Source organism: Nicotiana tomentosiformis, chromosome 11 (assembly GCF_000390325.3).
Source record: "Nicotiana tomentosiformis chromosome 11, ASM39032v3, whole genome shotgun sequence".
NCBI lineage: Eukaryota > Viridiplantae > Streptophyta > Magnoliopsida > Solanales > Solanaceae > Nicotiana > Nicotiana tomentosiformis.
In genome coordinates this window covers 108171132-108191661 of record NC_090822.1, presented here as the reverse complement: position 1 = coordinate 108191661, position 20530 = coordinate 108171132, and the positions used below count along the sequence as shown (strand labels likewise).

The 20530-nt window shown below is 38.4% G+C and overlaps 1 long non-coding RNA gene across 1 annotated transcript in view; it reads left to right on the top strand.

Moving 5' to 3' along the window:
- Positions 1 to 17936: 17936 nt before the first annotated feature.
- The window catches only part of LOC117274772 (uncharacterized), a 39327-nt gene continuing 36733 nt past the window's right edge, over positions 17937 to 20530 (top strand). The window contains exon 1 of the long non-coding RNA XR_011411903.1: positions 17937 to 18374. This is a non-coding gene — a long non-coding RNA (uncharacterized lncRNA). The remainder of the gene's footprint in view (positions 18375 to 20530) is intronic.

Here is a 20530-nt window from a genome sequence, read left to right as displayed (position 1 = left end):
AATCAATTCTGATTGACCTCAAATTTTGCACATAAGTCATAAATGACATAACGGATCTATGAAAATTTTCAGAACTGGATTCCGACCCCGATATCAAAAAGTCAACTCCTCGATCAAACTTCCCAAAAATTCAACTTTCGCCATTTCAAGCCGAATTTCTCTACAGACTTCCATATAATTTTTCGGACTCGCTAATAAGACCAAAATCACCATACGGAGCTATTGGAATCATCAAAACTCCATTTCGGGGTCGTTTACACATAAGTCGACATCCGGTCACTGTTTTAACTTAAGCTTTAAACCTTGGAACTAGGTGTTCCAATTCATTCCAAAACCTCACCGGACCCGAACAAATTACCTCGGCAAGTCACACAACAACTGTAAAGCACAAATTGAGAAGTAAATGGGGGAATAGGGCTACAACTCTCAAAACGACTAGCCGAGTCGTTACATCCCCCCTTCTTATACAAATGTTCATCCTCGAACGGGTTTAGAATTATACCTGGAGTTTTGAAAAGATGAGGATAACAGCTACGCATATCATGCTCGGTCTCCCAACTCGCCCCCTCAACAGGATGACCCCTCCACTGTACTTTTACCGAAGCAATGCTCTTCAATCTTAGCTTTCAAACCTATCTGTCCAAAATGGCCACTGGCTCCTCAACATAAGATAGATCCTTATCCAACTGGACTGAGCTGAAGACTAACACATGAGACGGATCGCCGTGATACTTTCGGAGCATGGAAACATGGAACACTGGATGAACTGCAGAGAGATTAGGTGGTAGTGCAAGTTTATAAGCCACCTCTCCAATTCTTTCAAGAATCTCAAAAGGCCCAATATACCTAGGGTTCAACTTGCCCTTCTTCCCAAATCTCATAACACCCTTCATGGGTGAAACCCAGAGCAAGACCCGCTCACCAACCATGAATGCAACATCACGAAATTTCCGATCTGCATAACTCTTTTGTCTAGATTGGGCTATACGAAGACGATCCTGAATCAATTTAACCTTTTCCAAGGCATCTTGAACCAAGTCCGTACCCAATAGTCTAGCTTCGCCCAGCTCGAACCAACCCACTGGAGACCGGCACCACCTATCATATAAGGCTTTATACGGCTCCATCTGAATGCTCGACTGATAACTGTTGTTGTAAGCAAACTCTGCACATGGTAAGAACTGATACCAAGCACCCCCAAAATCTATCACACAAGCACAAAGCATATCCTCCAGTATATGAATAGTGCGCTCGGACTGCCCATTCGTCTGAGGGTGAAATGGCGTACTCAACTCCACACGAGTACCCAACTCTCGTTGTACGGCTCTCTAGAACCATGATGTAAACTGCGTACCCCGGTCAGAGATGGTAGATACCTGTACGCCATGAAGCTTGACAATCTCGCGAATGTAAACCTGAGCTAGCTGCTCCGACGAGTAAGTAGTAACCACAAGAATGAAATGAGCTGACTTGGTCAACCGATCTACAATCACCCAAACAACATCAAACTTTCTCAAAATCCGTGGGAGCCCAACTACGAAGTCCATGGTAATACGCTCCCACTTCCACTCCGGAATTTCAAGTCTCTGAAGCAATCCGCCCGGTCTCTAATGCTCGTACTTCACATGTTGACAATTTAAACACCGAGCTACAAACCTAACTATATCTATCTTCATTCACCTCCACCAATAGTGCTGGCTCAAATCCCGATACATCTTCGCGGCACCTGGATGAATGGAGTACCATGAACTGTGAGCCTCCTGGAGAATCAACTCATGCAAACCATCTACATTAGGCACACATAGCCTACCTTGCATCCGTAATACACTATCATCCCCAATAGTAACTTTCTTGGCATCACCGTGTTGAACCATGTCCTTAAGGACAAGCACATGAGGGTCATCATACTGACGTTCTCCAATACGATCATAAAGAGAAGACTGAGAAACCACACATGCCAAAACTTGGCTCGGCTCAGAAATATCCAATCTGATAAACTGGTTGGCCAAGGCTTCAACATCCAAGGCTAAAGGCCTCTCTGCTACCGGTAAGTATGCTAAGCAACCCAAACTCTCCGCCTTACGACTCAAGGCATCGGCCGCCACATTAGCCTTTCTGGGATGATAGAGAATGGTGATGTCATAATCCTTAAGCAACTCCTACCACCTCCGCTGCCACAAATTAAGATCCTTCTATTTAAACAGATGATGTAGACTCCAGTGATCGATATAAACCTCACAATGGACACCGTACAAATAATATCGCCAAATCTTCAAGGCATGAACAATAGCTTCTAACTCAAGGTCGTGGATCGGATAATTCTTCTCATGTACCTTTAATTGTTTGGATGCATAGGCAATCACCCACATAAGACTCAATGCCTAAGAAGTAATTTCCCCACTCGAGGTTAAGCAAGACACTTACCTTTTTAAAGTATATATCGATATTCCAAAATAGTCTTCTTGCTTGAATTGACCTCCGGACAGCTCAAATCTATCCAAATTAATTGCACAACCTCATTAAAATTCATCGGAAATAATTCCGGATAATAATACGTTGACTTAAAAATTTATTCCAAAAAGTCAACAAAGGTCAACGCAGGGCTTGCCTCTCGGAACCCGACATAATTTTTACCAAATCTGAACACCCATTCCGATACGAGTTCAGCCATACCAATTTTATCAAATTTCAATAATAACTCGACCTCCAAATCTTAAATTTTCGTTTTTGGAAGATTTTGCAAAAATCTTGATTTTTTCCATTTAAATCCGAAATAAATAATGAATATAACCATAGAAACATGAAGTATAATCACTTTAGGATATAGAATACTTACCCCGATCCATATGGTGAAAATCGCCTCAAGAATCGCTTCAATCCGAGCTCCATAGCTCCAAATATGTTAAAAATGATTGAAACCTCGAAATATAGCTATTGCCCAGGTATTTACTCTTCGTGATCGCAGAAAATGCTTCGCGATCATGAAGCACAAAAATTTTCAGCCCCAAAATTGCTCTTCGCGATCGCGGAAAACCAATCGCGATCGCGAAGAACAAACTCCCCAACTCTTCGAGACAGCCTCTAGTATAATAGTCATATCTTTTTGTACAAAACTCCAAATGATAAATGGTTTAACTTTATGAAAACTAGACTCCAAGGACTATAACTTTATTTTTTTTTTATCTCCCAATTCCTTATATATTTTGAGATATAAGCTTCCATATTCAGCCCTATGCAATAGAGATTTCCAAACTCTCCCCGGACAGCCTATAGTGTATCCACTATAACAGTTTATACATACCTCCAAATGACAAGTGGTTTACCTTTCTGAAAACTAGACACAAAGAGCTACAACTTTTACTTTGGGATCATCTCAAAATTCTTTATAGATTGCGAGATATGAGCTTCCAAATTCGGGTCAATGCGGTAGGAGTTTCCTCTACGCGATCGCGAAAAGCCTTCCGCGATCGCGATTCATAGTGTTGGAACAGCAAAATTGCTTTTCGTGATCGCGACCGTTTGTCCTCGATCGCGATGCATACCTCTGTGGCCAAAAATCAGCAACTAAAAATGGCCTAGAAATGGTCCGAAACTACCCCGAAACTCATCCGAGCCACTCGGTACCCCGTCCGAGCATACCAATAAGTCTTAAAACATATTATGGACTTAGTCGAAACCTCAAATCACATCAAACAACGCTAAAACCATGAATCATACTCCAATTCAAGCTTAATGAAACTAAGAAATTTCAACTTCTACATTCGACGCCGAATCCTATCAAATCAAGTCCGATTGACCTCAAATTTTGCACACAAGTCATAAATGACATAACGGACCTATGAAAATTTTCAGAACTGGATTCCGACCCCGATAACAAAAAGTCAACTCCCTGGTCAAACTTTCTATTTTTGTCCTTTCAAGCCTAATTCCACTACGGACTTCTAAATAATTTTTCGGACACGCTCCTAAGTCCAAAATCGCCATACGGAGCTATTAAAATCATCAAAATTTGAATCCAAGGTCGTTTACACATAAGTCAAATCTCCGGTCAACTCTTTTCATTTAAACTTCAAAAATGAGAATTGTTCTTTTAATTAAATTTTGAATCTTCTGAAAATCAAAATCGACCACACTCATGGGTCATAATACATATTACGAAGCTTCTCGAGACATTAAGTCACTGAACGGGACGTTAATTCTTAAAACGACAAGTCGGGTCGTTACAATTGGCTTTATTGACTTTTCGAACGGAGTGGAGAATTATTATAAATTAATTAATTATGGGTAATATAGTACATTTTTATGGATTTGCACATTTGATTGATTAGTTTTGGAGAGACGGGCATCAGTTTGAGGTGTTTGAGAGGTGTTGGAGCCTGTTATGGATCTTCGAAGCGAGGTAAGTCTCATGTCTAACTCTGTGAGGGGGAATGTTATACGCAATATTTTCGTACGTGAAAGTACGCCGTAAATAAATTGATGAAGCTCGAAAATGAGATATTACATCCCGCATTTTCGTACGTTAAATTTTTGTCGCAAGTTAATCGACGTAAGTTCGGGAATGAGATTATTTTGAGATTATAAGCATTATGCTATTTGAAACAAGTGAAGAGTAAATTCGTGAAGGTGAGAGGGTAAGAAAATCGAAGAAAATGAATTTCGTCGAAGTTTGACATTTTGGGATAAAATACGGCCCGAGCTAAAATACCCGGTATTTATGGACTAGTACCATACAAGATACCACATGGCCATGATAGTAAAGTGTATTAGGTGTGTTAAAAGTGAGTTGTATTTTAAGTAATTAGAGATAATTCTTAATTATGTGGGTAGTTGATTGATTAATAGTTAATGAGAGATTAATTAGTTAAATAATAAATTAGTGATTAATTAAGAGTTTGGATAAACTCTTGAATCTAACGTAGCATCCAAGAGCAAAGTTAGATATGACTCTTAAATCTGTATAATAATGTGGCACACTAAGAGAATTTTGTGGCTTAGTCATCTTACAAAGTGGCCCCCACACCACCAAGACTTAAAAGTCTCTTTAATTCACAAAATTGAATGCTTACAACTACTATGTAACGTGTAAGGCTTCAGCAAAGATAAGAATTTGCATTAGCAACGTGAGTGGCTTCATTCTTTCATACAAAGACATCTTCCTAAGTTATTAAGTGAAATGCTTGTATTTCATCTACATAGCAAAGAAATTTCTTAATGAAATAGCAAAGAGATATCATTTTGGTAACGTAATTGCTTCAACATTTCATACGAAGACTATTTAATATTATAGCAACGCGAGATTTGTAAATCTAAAGGAGTACGGTACAATCTTTCTCAAGAATATCATACGGATTTTTTCCTATTTTGTTATGCCATTACGTGTTGTTGCAATTGACGTGTGTTAGAGGGATTGTCAAGAGAATCGACTTTGGTATGTTAAGGCTATCCTTTCTTTCTTTTTGGCATGACCCACATGATACTGCAAGAAACGAGTAAACGTACAGTTTCTATAAACGACTCTATTCATAGAAATATTAGGGGTGTCTATATTCTTGATTTCCCGTGTGAATTATTATTATATATTCTGTTCATGGGTCTCAGAAAAATACGTATTTAATAAAATTTATCCAACAGGCATATTATTTTTATGACATTCCGAGAAAATCTTATTAACGTATTTCTTAAGGCATATTATTTTTATGACATTCCGAGAAAATATTATTAACGTATTTCTTATGCATTTTATGCATTTATATATAGGCATTGACCCATGACCAGATGGCGTTATATACACATATATATGTATATTATATGTATATGGGATATGAAAAAAGGTTATGGGGTTATATACGCACCACTACCTGATCAGCTGGTATACGTTGATGATTTGCCCATAGTGGCCGAAATGATATGATGGGATGCCCTCAGAGGCTTGATGATGTTATGAACATATATACCAATGCATGGTATGACATTTATACGCATATGCATGGCATTATAAAAATGAAATAATTCACAGAGCTATGCAGACGTACATGTCGAGTCTTTTACTCCATGTTTCTCTTATGTCTATTATTTACTAATTTTCATTCCTTACATACTCGGTACATTATTTTTACTGACATCCCTTTTGCCTGGGGACGCTGCGTTTCATGCCCGCAGGTCTCGATAGACAGGTCGAGAGTCCTCTAAGTAGGCGATCAGCTCAGCGGGAGATGTTGGTGCACTCCATTTGTTCTGGAGTTGCTTATGTGGTCAGTATGATTAGGACATATACTGATTAGTATGGCAGGGCCCTGTCCCGATCTTTATGACATTTATGTAGTCTTAGAAGCTTGTAGACATATGTCGTATACGTGAAAGATTGTACGGCCTTGTCGGCCTATATTTTGAGTTTATAAATGATGATGTTGTCCTATTAGGCCTGTATGTCACGTGTATATGATAATGTAATAAGAAAGATACGTTACGTTGGTACTCGGTTGAGTAAGGTACCGAGTGCCCATTGCGGTTCATCGGGTTGGGTCATGACAAAAGTGGTATCAGAGCAGTACTGTCTTAGGGAGTCTACAAGCCGTGTCTAGTAGAGTCTTGTTTATAGGTGTGTCGTGCACCACACTTATAAGCAGGAGGCTACAGGGCATTTAGGACTGTCACTATTTCTTCTTACTCTAGATCGTGTGGTGGAGCTCAGTTGTAAGAACTCAATTTCCTAAACTCTATCTTATTCATAATACGATGATGCCTACATCTAGAAAGACGGTTGGTAAGAGATTGCAGGTGGCTGTGAAAGTGTTGAGTCAGAGGAACTCGATTTTGCATGATGCGTATGATGAGTATATGTAAGGTCTTTAGTAGATCATGTGTGTACTAAGACATGTAAGCCTCTTAATAAGGAGCCTTAAGGAAAAGAATATCTATCCACTCCTATGGTGAAAGGCAATGAGAGATTCAGAAGATAGATACAAGCTTCAACAAGTAAAAGGAGCAAGATGAGAAGGGTGCGAGGTACCCAGTTAATGAAGATTATCGATATTTTCAACTCCGACAGAAAAATATAAGCATTGTAAGTTACCTTCTACAGTAACAGAGGTATGTAGAATTGGCCACACCCATCTCAGTTATACCCTATTGGGGGCTAACAGGTGTAGTTTAAGAAAAGGACGGGATATTAGGATCCGATTGGGGTTAGAATAACTCAAAATGGTAAATGGATTGTTTGTGTTAGTTGACATTTCCGAAGGATATTACAAAAGTGCTAATAAATCTCCTTGTGAGGCACCCAGATGGTGCACTCTAGGATATTATAATTAGATGTGAATATTAGCATGATAAAAAAAAAACAGAAGATAGACACTGAAAGCCTAGAAGGGATAAATATTACCGTAGTGTGGCTCGTGTCCCTAGTAGAGCGAGAACGTTAAGCAACCCGAAGAGCCACTGGATGGAGCAAAGGGGAGCTAAAAGCAAAAGAATGTCTTGTTCGAGTTTTCAGAATAAAGTCATAGACAAAAAGTGTTAGCAAGGAAATAAGAAGAGAATTAATGAAGCATTATGAGTAAAATGTGGTACATGGATGACAACAGTAGATCAAAACAAAAAGAGATAGTATTACAGAGTCTATAGACAAGGGAAGGAAAATACGAGAGGTGACAGGCCTTGAGGCAACAAAAGAGTATAGGCCATAAAGTCATATCCTCATTTCAAAAAATAAGTTTGTGACTCCAACGCGAGTACCAGAAGGAAAAGTTAGACCCCAGAGTAATAGAATTTAGTATGGGCTGGTGAACAAGATAAACTAAACATGAATTAGGGACTGTATGTGCTAGTTATACTAAGTGTCACCCTCGCGAGTAAGGAATTTTGTTATCCTTGGTACAGAAGGATTACCGCGAGGCGAGTAAGGATCATCGATGATGTGGAAAGATGCCAAAGATGAAGAGGTAAAACATCAATACGTAGATCATCGTAGCACTAAATATTAGTACTCCCCTAAAGGGAGAAATATGGAGTGATGTGGCATTAAGTCAGAATTAAGTGGTTTTAGTAACTATGGAATGGTAAAGGAAGGATGTAATAAAAAATGAGAAAGCGATGAGATTGCACTTATTCAAATCCTACATACATGCTACGATTCCAGAACATTATGCAGATACGGCGTCAAGGAGAGGAAGTAAGGGTTCCTGCCCGAGATGTTATTGATACAAAAGGAGCCAGAGCGAGACGTAAGTTAAGACCCCGGGAATAACCCAAGAGGGATTACGCGGAATACAGATATGAGAATTGACCAACGAGCAGTTAGTAATTGATCCAGGAAGAGCCTAGTTATGGATAAACAAAAGGATACAAACAAATTAATAGATTGTGCAAGATGAACATAGTGAACTCCAACATGGGGAATTCAGTCTCGCAGATATGACATCGTGATCCTTGAGAAATATTCAGATAGGAGTTGGGGTAGTTAAAGGTACCGTATGAGTATTAAGAAAATAAAAGATAATGCCACTGGGAAGACAGTCAAAATATTAGTTCAGAAGCAACCCTACAAGCACAAGGGCGTGGAGATGAGTAACTACAGATAATTATAGGTGATAACGAACATCAAAAATTCTATCGGGAATACGATATAATAAGCTTGCAGCTTTGCAAGAATCAGAGGGTCCTCCCTAAGTACTACAATGAAAGACTAGCTGAGGAAATAAGGACGAAGGCTTCAACCTAAGCACAGTGACCTAAAGAGGAAATGGTCTTGGAACAACAGTCTCACAACAACATTGTATGCACTCCATAAGAAAAAGGCACCTATCGTGGCTAATGAGCGGGAAATGAAACCAAAAGTAATATTCGAGACCTTATGAATTGCACAAAATTCAGGCATGCGTGGGAACTAAGATGAGCTAAGTATGCATCTAACAAGGGGCAGAAAGACTAGGAAACGTAATTTCTTACGTTTAAAGAAAGCTGAGATGGATCGAAAGGAATTATTCGATTAGTGATCCAGAGTTAGTTATGTCATGAATGCACTTACGATTTCGGAATATTATCCATGCAGCATATATACTCAAAGCAGACCCTCTCTGAAAAGGCTAGTAAGTTCTAAGGCGGACCTCGAGAACTAGAATAACTACCAGAAGAACCTGGTACAATGATCCTTGAACTGAAGGAGCACAGGGCGTACTCTAGGCTGGAAGTGCACTGAGAGATGATTGACCCTGATGAGAACTGTATGAACCATAGCTGGATGATATACCACGGTGAACTGGACAACCCGTTTGAGCGTGTCTGTAAGGACGACCCCTGTTGTGGTAGGACTGCCCTCTAACATCAAGGCCTCTTGGCCTCACTCTCACCACGCTCTTGGCTACAGACCACCTCTATCTGTTGAGCAATGTCAACTACCTCGTCAAAAGTGGCACCAGATACCCTCTCCCTAGTCATAAGTAACTGCATCTAATATGTGAGGCCATCAATAAACCTATTAATCCTCTCCCTATCAGTGGGAACCAACCAAACTGCATGACGAGCCAACTCAGAAAATCGCATCTCGTACTATGTCACAGACATGCCATCCTGACATAACTGCTCAAACTGCCTGCGCAGCTCCTCTCTGCGAGACTGCGACACAAACTTCTCCAAAAAGAGAATGGAGAACTCCTGCCATGAAAGTGGTACTACACCGACCGACCTGCGCCTCTCATAAGCCTCCCACCATCTGAAAGCAGCCCCAGAAAACTGAAAAGTAGTGAACGAGACCCCACTGGTCTCCAGAATACCCGCTGCCCAAAGCATCCGCTGACACTTATTCAGAAAACCCTGAGCACCCTTTGACTCAGCACCTCTAAATGATGGAGGTCAAAGCCTCCCAAATCTCTCAAGTCTCCTCTGTATATCATCTGCCATAACGGGGACTACTGGGGCTTAAGCAACTACAACTGGCTAGACTGGTAGTCCCCCCAGCATTTGAAGTCCCTGCACTACCTGATCTGGAGTACGGGCAACAGTGGTAGGAGTACCTCCCTCGGCCTAAGAAGTGGTAGGTGCATCCTGAGCCGAAACTACCTGAGCAAGGCCAGTGCAAACTATCAATATCTGGGCCAAAGCCTCCTGAAGGCCTGGAATCACAATGAGCACAACTGGTGCCTAAGCTGGTCCTGTTGGCTCATCTATATCTAGAATATGCTCCTGAGCTGGAGCAATTGGTGGTGCTACAGGTGCTTCCCCAACTGCTATACGAGCTACACCTCGACCTCTACCTCGGCCCCGGCCTCTACCACGGCCACAGACTCTCGCGGCCCTAAATGGTGACACTGGTGGCTGACCGTCCGATCCGGTAGTACGTGTCCTCATCATCTGTGAGAGAATAAAATAATAAAAATTTAGTTTCCAGAATCAACAAATTCGCACGACAGAATACAAGAAGGTGAATTTTTCCTAAGGGTTCGACAGTCTCTCGAAGATAAGTACAGACGTATCCGTACCGATCTATAAGACTCTACTAAACCTGCTCATGACTCGTGAGACCTATGTAACCTAGGCTCTAATACCAACTTATCACAACCCAAAATCTCATCTGTCGTGATGGCGCCTATCTCGATACTAGGCAAGCCGACAATCTCAAAAAACCACCATATCTTTTAAGTTTGAAAACATAATATTTAAATTCAGTGGAAGAAATCTCATAAATACATATATAAACACTCCCAAAACCCGGTGTCACTTAGTATATGAGCATCTAAATGAATACAAAGTCTGACTGATAAAATTACAGCCTGAAAATATAGAACAGTACAATAACTAAAAAGGAAGGGAGTCAAAGTATGCGGACGCCAAGCAGCTACCTTGATTGTCTCCAACAGAATAAACTCTGAAATCTAGCAGTTGCCATATCTGGGAGCACCTGGATCTGCACACGAGGTACAGAGTGTAGTATGAGTACAATAAACTCAATAAGTAACAAGACTAACCTTTGGAAAAGTAGTGACGAGCTCAGCATGTACATTCCAATATAGAAATAACAATACAGAAATGTAGGCATGCTTTCAAGTTCAACAGTTACTCTCAGTAAAAATAAAATAGATCAATTCTGAACAATATAAGGAATATGACATCTCCGTATCTACATGCCAATGTACATACTGTATGTGATACACCTTAGTGAAAACTCCGTGCACTCACAATATAAAAATACTCAGTCACTCAGTACTGTATATGGCTAATCCAGCCAAGGGAAGATCCATTCCAAATATATATATGTATATCCATCAACTGACAGTCAGTCACTCAGTACTGTATAAGGCCAATCCAGCCCAGGGGAAGATCCATCCCCGAATATCAATGATTCGGACAAGATCCATGTCTAGAAAAAATTCATCTCACAATAAAAATGCTTCGGGCAAGATCCATACCCAGGGAAGATCCTATATATATATATATATATATATCAACTACGCTCACTGTGGGGGTGCAGACTCCAGAGGGGCTCCTTCAGCCCAAGCGCTATAATAGCCAGATCCAGGCATAAATAAATAAACATAACTATCACTCAGAATCTCCAGTCTCTCGGGCTCTCAATAACATGAAGAATCAACCCGACATGATGATATGAAGTATCAATGAATGACAATAGAGATTGAGATATGATATGCGAGTGATAGATGTGACTGAGTACAAAAATTATAATTTAAACAATAATTCAACAACAATACGACCCATGTGGGTCCCAAAATATATTAGTGTGTAGCCTAAACATGATCTTTAATATGAATCTCAGCTCAATTTATCTAACACGTGGAGGATATGCGGATAATGTCATTTATTTAATTATGCAACTCCTCGGAATTATTTTAAGTCACAATTTCCACGACGCACACCCACACGCCCGTCACCTAGCATGTGCATCATCTCTAAACAATTCACACAACACGAAATTTCAGGGATTTATACCCTCAAAACCAAGTTTAGAAGTGTTACTTACCTCAAAACCGCGTAATTTCTTACTCCGCTATGCCCTTGCCTCGTGAATTGGTCTCCAAACATCCCAAATTTAGCCACCAACAATACAATACAATCAACATAGGCTAAAGGAATCAATTCCACAAAAAAATACGAAATTATAGTCAAAATTCCGAAATCGGATCAAACCGGGCCCCCAGACCCACGTTTCGAAATCCGACAAAAGTCACAAAATCCGAAATTCCATTCACTCACGAGTCTAACCATACCAATTTTACTCAAATCCGATAACAAAATCAAATTCAAAGCATCAACATTCTAGTCCAAGAACTCTTCCTCATTTTCCCCAAATTTCCATCTCAAAATACTAATTAAATGATGAAAATAATAATATATTCGTGTATATTGACAAAATCCGAGTTAGAATCACTGACCCCGATATTTTTCCTTAAAAATCTCTCAAACATCGCCTCTCCCCAAGCTCCAATTTGTCAAAAATAGAAAATGGGACGAAGCCCCCGTTTTATAACTTAAAGTTTCTGTCCAGGTGCTGCCCTGGATTTCCTGCCCTCGATTTCCTTCCCTAGATTTCCTGACCTTGATTTTCAGCCTTCGATTTCTAGCCTCGATTGTTTTCCAACCGAAAGATTCCAGCAGCTGTTAATTAAGTCCAAATTTTGATCTGTTAACCATCCGAAACTCACCCCAGGCCCTCGAGACCTCAACCAAATACACCAACAAGTCCTAAAATATCATACGAACTTAGTTGAAACCTCAAATCACATAAACCAACGCTAAAACCACGAATCATACCTCAATTCAAGCTTAAGGAACTTAATAATTTCCAACTTCAACATTCAATGCCGAAACCTATCAAATCAATTTCGATTGACCTCAAATTTTGCACACAAGTCATAAATGACATAACGGATCTATAAAAAATTTCAGAAGTGGATTCCGACCCCGATATCAAAAAGTCAACTCCCCGGTCAAACTTCCCAAAAATTCAACTTTTGCCATTTCAAGCCAAATTTCACCATGGACTTCCAAATAATTTTTTGGGCGCGCTCCTAAGTCCAAAATCACCATACTGAGCTATTGGAATCATCAAAACTCCATTTCAGTGTCGTTTATGCATAAGTCGACATCCGATCACTATTTTAACTTAAGCTTTAAACCTTGGAACTAAGTGTTCCAATTCATTCCAGAACGTCACCGGACCCGAACCAGTTACCCTGACAAGTCACACAACAATTGTAAAGAACAAATTGAGTAGTAAATGGGGGAATGGGGCTACAACTCTCAAAATGACTGGCCGGGTCATTACACCTGCCCGTAGATGCGGAGGTGGGGGCTTGAAGGTAACCACATAAGCGGAGTTTCTGGCTGCACCTGCAGAACTGCAGAAGCAGTCAAGTGACAGCAGGTGCGATGATCGTTGGGCAGTGGTGCTTTTTAATCGAGGCCTAGCTCTCATTTCTCTCATTTTCTCTTGGGTTGGCCAAAATTGAGGAGCTATTTTGAGGGGGGTTTCATCGAGCCACATGAGGCAAGTAATTTCTACAAGTTGTGAGTTAAACATATGAATTTGGGCTTGTAAATACATAAAATTTGTGGAAATTATGGGATTTTAAGAGAAAACCTAGAAATTAGTATTTTTGGATTTTTACCATGAAATTGGATATGGAATTAGGAATAAATTATATATTTGAGTTCGTAAGGTTATGGTAATGTTTATCTTCAAATAATTTCAGAATCCGGGCACCTAGGCCCGATGGTTGACTTTATTGACTTTTCGAGAGAAGTTGAAAATTATTATAAATTATTAAATTGTAAGCATCAGAGTATATTTTGATTGATTTACACGTTGTTTGACTAGTTTTCAGATGTTTGGCTTTGCGTTGAGGTGTTAGAGAGGCGATATAGCTGGTGATGGAATTTTGGAGCAAGGTAAGTCTAATGTCTAACCTTGTGAGGGAGAAACTACCCCTAGGTAATATTTATTGTTATGGCATCTAGTTATGGGTGCTACATACGCATGAGGTTACGATAGTCCATAAGTAGCTAAATCATGTTTATGTCCGGGTAGACTTAGGACTCTATCATGTAATATTTGAATTGTTTGGACTCCTTTTTCTAGCTTAATTACCTGAAATTTTAACTGAAATTGAGTTAGAAACATATAAATATATTAGGCCGAGCTTTATCACCTTGAGTTGTTGACAAGATATTTGATAAATGTAAAGGGGCATATTTATTATTGTGCCCATGTACTGTGTTGTAAGCACGTATCTCATAATTCGATAATTTTCTTCCTCTTTTGTGGAGCGAGCCGAACGTCTCAGCAGTATAATGGATGCATCAATGGTTCATGCTGCTCAACCCTCGGCAGTATACACATTATTCAGGATCGGGCCGAATGACCTCGGCATAATCGTGCATTATATCGGTGGTAGTCCGAACATTCACGAGATTATCTTTCCACTGATGCCCGATTTTTTATATGGTATTTCTTATTTATTTGATATTTGTACTTGACATTTTCTAAGCTATTAAGGTAAAATATAAGATTGAGAAATTCATACTTTAAAAGAAATATTTGGAAGATTAGGTAACTTACAGATTTACCCCATTATGGCCGTGAACATCACATCTGCTTATTGTTTTATTATAGTGTTTTATTGGACCTCTAGTAAATTGTCGATGTCGAACCCTCATCACTACTTCTCCGGGGTTAGGCTAGATACTTACTAGGTACGCGTTTATTTACGCACTCATTCTGTACTTCTGCACTAAATGTACAGGATCTGACAAGTTCATTTGATGATCATCTTGGCGCGTAGGCGCACCTGTTGAGTGACTTTATGTGAGTTGCATTCCAGGCTATGCATCGTAGTCCACCGAGTCTCCATCGTACTATTTATTTTATTCTGTCTCATTTACATTATGGATAGATGTTGTATTGTTATTGTACTCCTTAGAAAATGCTCATGCACTTGTGACACTGAATTTTTGGGTTATATTAGTTAATGCTCACGGTTCCGTATATTATTATTGCCTTTCATTTCTTTTATAAACTATAAATGTTGTACGTCCCCGTGGATTTAGAAGTGTAAGTCTCTTTCCTTATTAAAATATATGATTTCGAAAGTAATAAAATGGGTAATTAAATTGATAAATCACCGTTGGCTTGCCTGGCGGAGGCGTTAGGCGCCATCAGGACCTATATTGGATGTTGGGTTGTGACACCCTCGGCCTTTACCACGTCCACGAGTGGTAGAAAAGGAACTCTGAGTAAACAGTGTTTAGGTACAATAACAGTATGGGCTTCATCCTTTTTAACTGTCATTTTTCATTCAACAACAATCCATACAATGCATCAAAAGTAATATCCTCTTGACGTGATTCAAGAGACCGTGTAAAAGGACGATAGGCAGGTCCTAGTCCAGCAAGAACAAATCCACCAAATCATTATTGGGAACCAAATGCTGCAATGCATCCAACTTATCTGCTATTCCCTTTGACTTTTGCACATACGATTCAATATTATCATTATCACGATGCAAAGTGTGCAACTGCATCTTGACGTCACGAATTAGTGATTTTGATCCTGAAGCATATGCAACAACAAATTTGTCCCAAGCTGCACAAGCAATGGCTGCTTTAACTCAGGCAAGATGCTTTCTGAAATAGAAAGAACAATCCAACTTACAAAAAGTTGGTCTTCACGTAGCCAAATCGTATAGTCCGGGTTGGGTTTGGTATTGGTATTATCCAGAAATTGTGTTGGCATCAGTTTACTACCATCAATATGATGGTCCAAACCACATGCATATACCATAAGCGTAAATTATGTCTTCCATAGTAGAAAACTGGAAGGTGTGAGTTTCACAGGTAATTGATGTGCCAGGTTTGGAGAAGATGAGACAATAGAGAGGCTTGAAGTCATGGAAGAGCGGTTGTTTTCACCCATGGACGCGTGTTGGTCTCTCTCTCTCTCTCTCTCTCTCTGGATGAAAAAAAGGATTTTAGGTTGGTTTAACCTCAGATTGCTCTTGATATCATAATATATCATAAAACGCTTCTCATCTCAGAGTAGTCACTACTTAGGACTACTAATTAGATAACGATTACGCCAAATCTATACAAATACACTTCAACAATTTCTGCGTGAAAGTATCCTTACACTTAAGGGGGCGATAAGGGTACCTATGGGTATTATAAAATAAAATATTTAAAAAATATTATATTTAAATACACACAAACTTTAATGGATAAAAATAATTCAAGGCTATAAAGTGTCTATTATTTTATTTAATGCAACGTAAATATTAAATTTTTTTACAAGTTACAAGTATTTATTTATATTTTAATACTTGTAAAAACAAATTACATAGTTCGTTTGAACAATTTACATAATTGTTCAATAATATTTCGTGATATTTTGCTTGGAATTGGTAGCACTTGTTCTTCTGCGTCACCATATTCGGCAGGTAGTATTTCATTATACGCATCGTTGAATTATTTCTAGAAGGACAAAGTTTCTTCTCTCTGCTTTAATTAATCCAATCTCTGAATAAGACGGTAGTCTCCAAGGTGTCTTCTGCCAAAAAGTATATTTGGTCTCCAATTTGAAATCATGTTGTACTGAAAGCGCTTTCAGAAACTGCTGATGAAACTTGAATAGTTAGCACATCTTGGGCCATTCTTGAAAGAATCGGAAATGTTTATTCGTTCATTATTCAATATTTCAGCAAGTCTTCATTTCCTTCATCATCGCAATTATCAATAATTCATGCAAGTAAATAAACGCCAAACTCGTTAACTTGTGAGGATTGTGATTGACTAATCATTTGTCGAATAACACCAAAAGTCTATGTGTAGCAGTCTTTATAAGAGGTTGCGATGAAAAAGAAGAAGAAGAGGCACCACTAGTTAGTGCAACAGAATTCCTCTGTCCTTGGTAATAGTCATACGCAACTTTAGTATATGGTTGAATACTAGCCAAACAAGTAGAAAGATGTGGTCTTTGTGTTGGTTCAATTTTAATAAGTGTCTTTGTACCAATAACTTTTATTTGAGAATGTAAACAATAGCAACAATGTAAATAACAGGAATAGGAAGAAGAAAATTTTTTAATCTTCAACCATTATTTTAATAACATATTTATAGCCTTTGTTTTGTTTATACTAAAAATATAACATCGAAATTCCAGTTATATAAATTAACATGCTAGAAATAATTGGATGATATATCCCAAAAAAATCTTCAGTAGCATAAAACAAAATTCTAAAAATTGAATAAGATGAAAAGCAGTATCCTAATCATCATCTATTATCCTATCTTAAATAGACGAAATATGTGCATTAAACATGTTGGTAATAGTCAATCGATATTGATAAGCAACAAACAACATATCATATACTGAATTTCATCTAATTGCAACTTCTTTAGAAATTTTTCTAAAGGGTAATTCACAATGTAATATAAATTCTCTATGTCTAGCAAATATTTGAGAGCAAAAAATATAACCAACTGCAAATCTAATTTTATCAAGAGTAGTGCCGAATAAAGTAAGTTCATAATGAACAACTAAATTATAAACGTGACAAGTACTTCAAATATGAATTAATTCCAAAATAGGTGGAGTTAATCTAGTTTCTAAATCTCTTATAACAGAAGTGTTACTACACTACAAGAAATTAGGTTTTTAGTGACGATCTTTAGTTGCGACGGTTCTTGTTGCCACAAAAGTACTAATTTTAGTGGTTACTAGAACAGATCGCCACTAAAATAATATATATTTGGTAGCTACTTTCATTATCGCCACAAAAAGTCAGGTTTAGTGGCGACTTTAACGAGGTCGCCTCTAGTAGTTACTTAGATTTTATTTTGAAACTTTGCTGAAGAATAATTTGTAGCAACCGTCAAATACTTGCCACAAAATCGTATTTGTAGCGACAAAGTCGCTACTAGTTATATTACTAATATTTTTATTTTCTTTTTGGATTATATCGCTTAAACTTAAGAAGAGAATACGCTGCCAGTGTTTTCTTTATTTTCCTTGTTTCCCCAAATCCCTTCCCCTTTCTCCCAAAACCCTAGCCGATGCAAAAATCATTCCTAAATCCCTTCTTCTGCTCTTCCAAACCCTCACTACTGTTAGATCTAATCGTCGTTCAGCTCTCACCCGTGGCTGTTAAAGGACTTAGAGTTGAAAGGTGTGACAATACCATGAAATTTTGGAAGAAGTTGGGGACTATTCTGTGTGCCGTTGTGTTTGAAAGATTTTTATGACGGATGTGATTTCTTTCTCTGTAAAGAAGAGAATTCCTTGATCCTCCTTAGGGTCTTGAGACTCCTGTTACACATATTTTACCTAAAAGAAATTCGATTATCAGGCATTTGGAGCCAAATTCAAGGTAAAAGTGGATCATTCATTTTTACGAATTATTATGATGTTTCAGTTTATGTATTTTTCGTTTTTTCCCCTTTAAATTTGGATTCAATTAAATGTGATTCTAATTTATTTTCTTTTCTGTTAATTACATATTATATTTGTTGTTCTTTTCCGATCTGTAGATACTTTAAAAGGTAACTTCTTGATTTCTCTTCTTAGATCAATCTAATTTTGTTTTTGTTTGCGGTTTTTGTTTTTTGTTTTTAATTGGTAACAAGTGTGGTCCTTTGTTTTGTGGCTTTTGTTCCGTAGATAGTTTCTTGTGTGGTCACAAGGACATATATGACGGGTTGAAAAGTTTGGGTAATTGGCTATATTGCAATATAGTCTTGATTCTTGAACGTATGATTTAGTATTAACTTGAGTAGAGAAATAATAATCATTTGAGAGAAGGAGGAACTGTAATTTGATTTACTAGGATGATATGTGGGATACTATTAAAGAATATGTTGAAAAGAAAAAGAACATCTTTAGCACCCGATCCCAACTTTTCATCAGTTAACTTTAGCACTTCTTTGAAAACATATAATGTAATTCTTATATTACAATCTGGTTGTAATTGAAATTCTCGAACCATATGAACAAAAGATAAAATTTTTGATCACTTTGTTCCTTATGGTGGAGTCTTAAAGTTGTCATAACAAGAATACCAGTTGCAGAGGCTGCAGATCTAGTATTTCTTTAAATATATCAGTTATAATACATATACTATCTCCAAAGTAGATTATAGTTGCCTGATACTCGAACAAAAAATATGTTGAGAAATTAAACATGCTTTAGAATGTTAACTGTACAGAGAGAAAAGTTTAATATATAACTAATGCAAAGTGTACTAATCTCAATATGTTCAGGAGAGATCTCTGGTCCTTAGATATTTATATCAATGTGATATGACCCCTAGCTGTAAACAACGCATTAGTCTCAATATATGCATCGATATCAACATTATCATATACTTCATAAGTATTGCAGCAGTAAACATGGCAGATGTAATAATATGACTGAAGTGTGTCAAGGTACAATATGCTCTTGATATCTTTACCTTTTAAAGAATGTTTGGATTACTTAAGTTGCTTCCCTCGTTAGTTCTTAAAAGTGATTGATTTGATTGTATCTATATTTGTGTTCATATTTTTGTAAGGACCCGACCGGTCGTTTTGAGCTCTAGTGCGTCATTCGGCGGTTTGAGGCCATGAGTAGTTTCACTTCGTATATTATGACTTGTACGTATTGTCGGAATTGAAATTCGAAAAATTCGGAGTTGATTTGGAGAGAAAATTTTAATCTCGGAAGCTTTAAGTTGGAAGAATTGACTAAGGTTTAACTTTTGAGTAAACGACCTCGGAATCGAATTTGAAAGTTCCAACAGGTTCGTGTACAACAACAACAACAACAACCCAGTAGAATCCCACTAATGGAGTCTGAGGAGGGTAGTGTGTACGCAGACCTTACCCCTACCCCAAAGGAGTAGAGAGACTATTTGCGAAAGACTCTCGGCTCAAGAAAACAAAAAGACAAAACGACAAGAGAAGACAACATTAGTATCACCACAACAATCATAGAAAAAAATAGGAATACCATGAAATGCAGAAGAAAGATGCAAAGCAAAAACGATAGCTAGTAAATAGGACATGCACTGAAAAGCGAAGTAGTAAAACACAATATTATCACTAGCTACCCTAGACAAAAACCTTACGTGGCCAGTCCCACAATGGTACGAAGTAAGTTAAGACTTAACTACATCCTAACCTACAACTCTAATACTCGACCTCCACATCTTCCTATCAAGTGTCATGTTTTCGGAAATCTGAAGCCTCGCCATATCCTGTCTGATCACCTCTCCCCAATACTTCTTAGGTCGCCCTCTACCTCTTCTCGTGCTTTCCACAACCAGCCGCTCACACCTCCGTACCAGAGCATCTGGGCTTCTCCTTTGAACATGTCCGAACCATCTAAGCCTCGCTTCCCGCATCTTGTCATCAATGGGAGCCACGTGCACCTTCTCCCGAATAACATCATTCCTAATCTTATCTATCCTAGTGTGCCCGCACATCCACCTCAACATCCTCATTTCTGCTACTTTCATCTTCTGGATATGTGAGTTCTTAACGGGCTAAC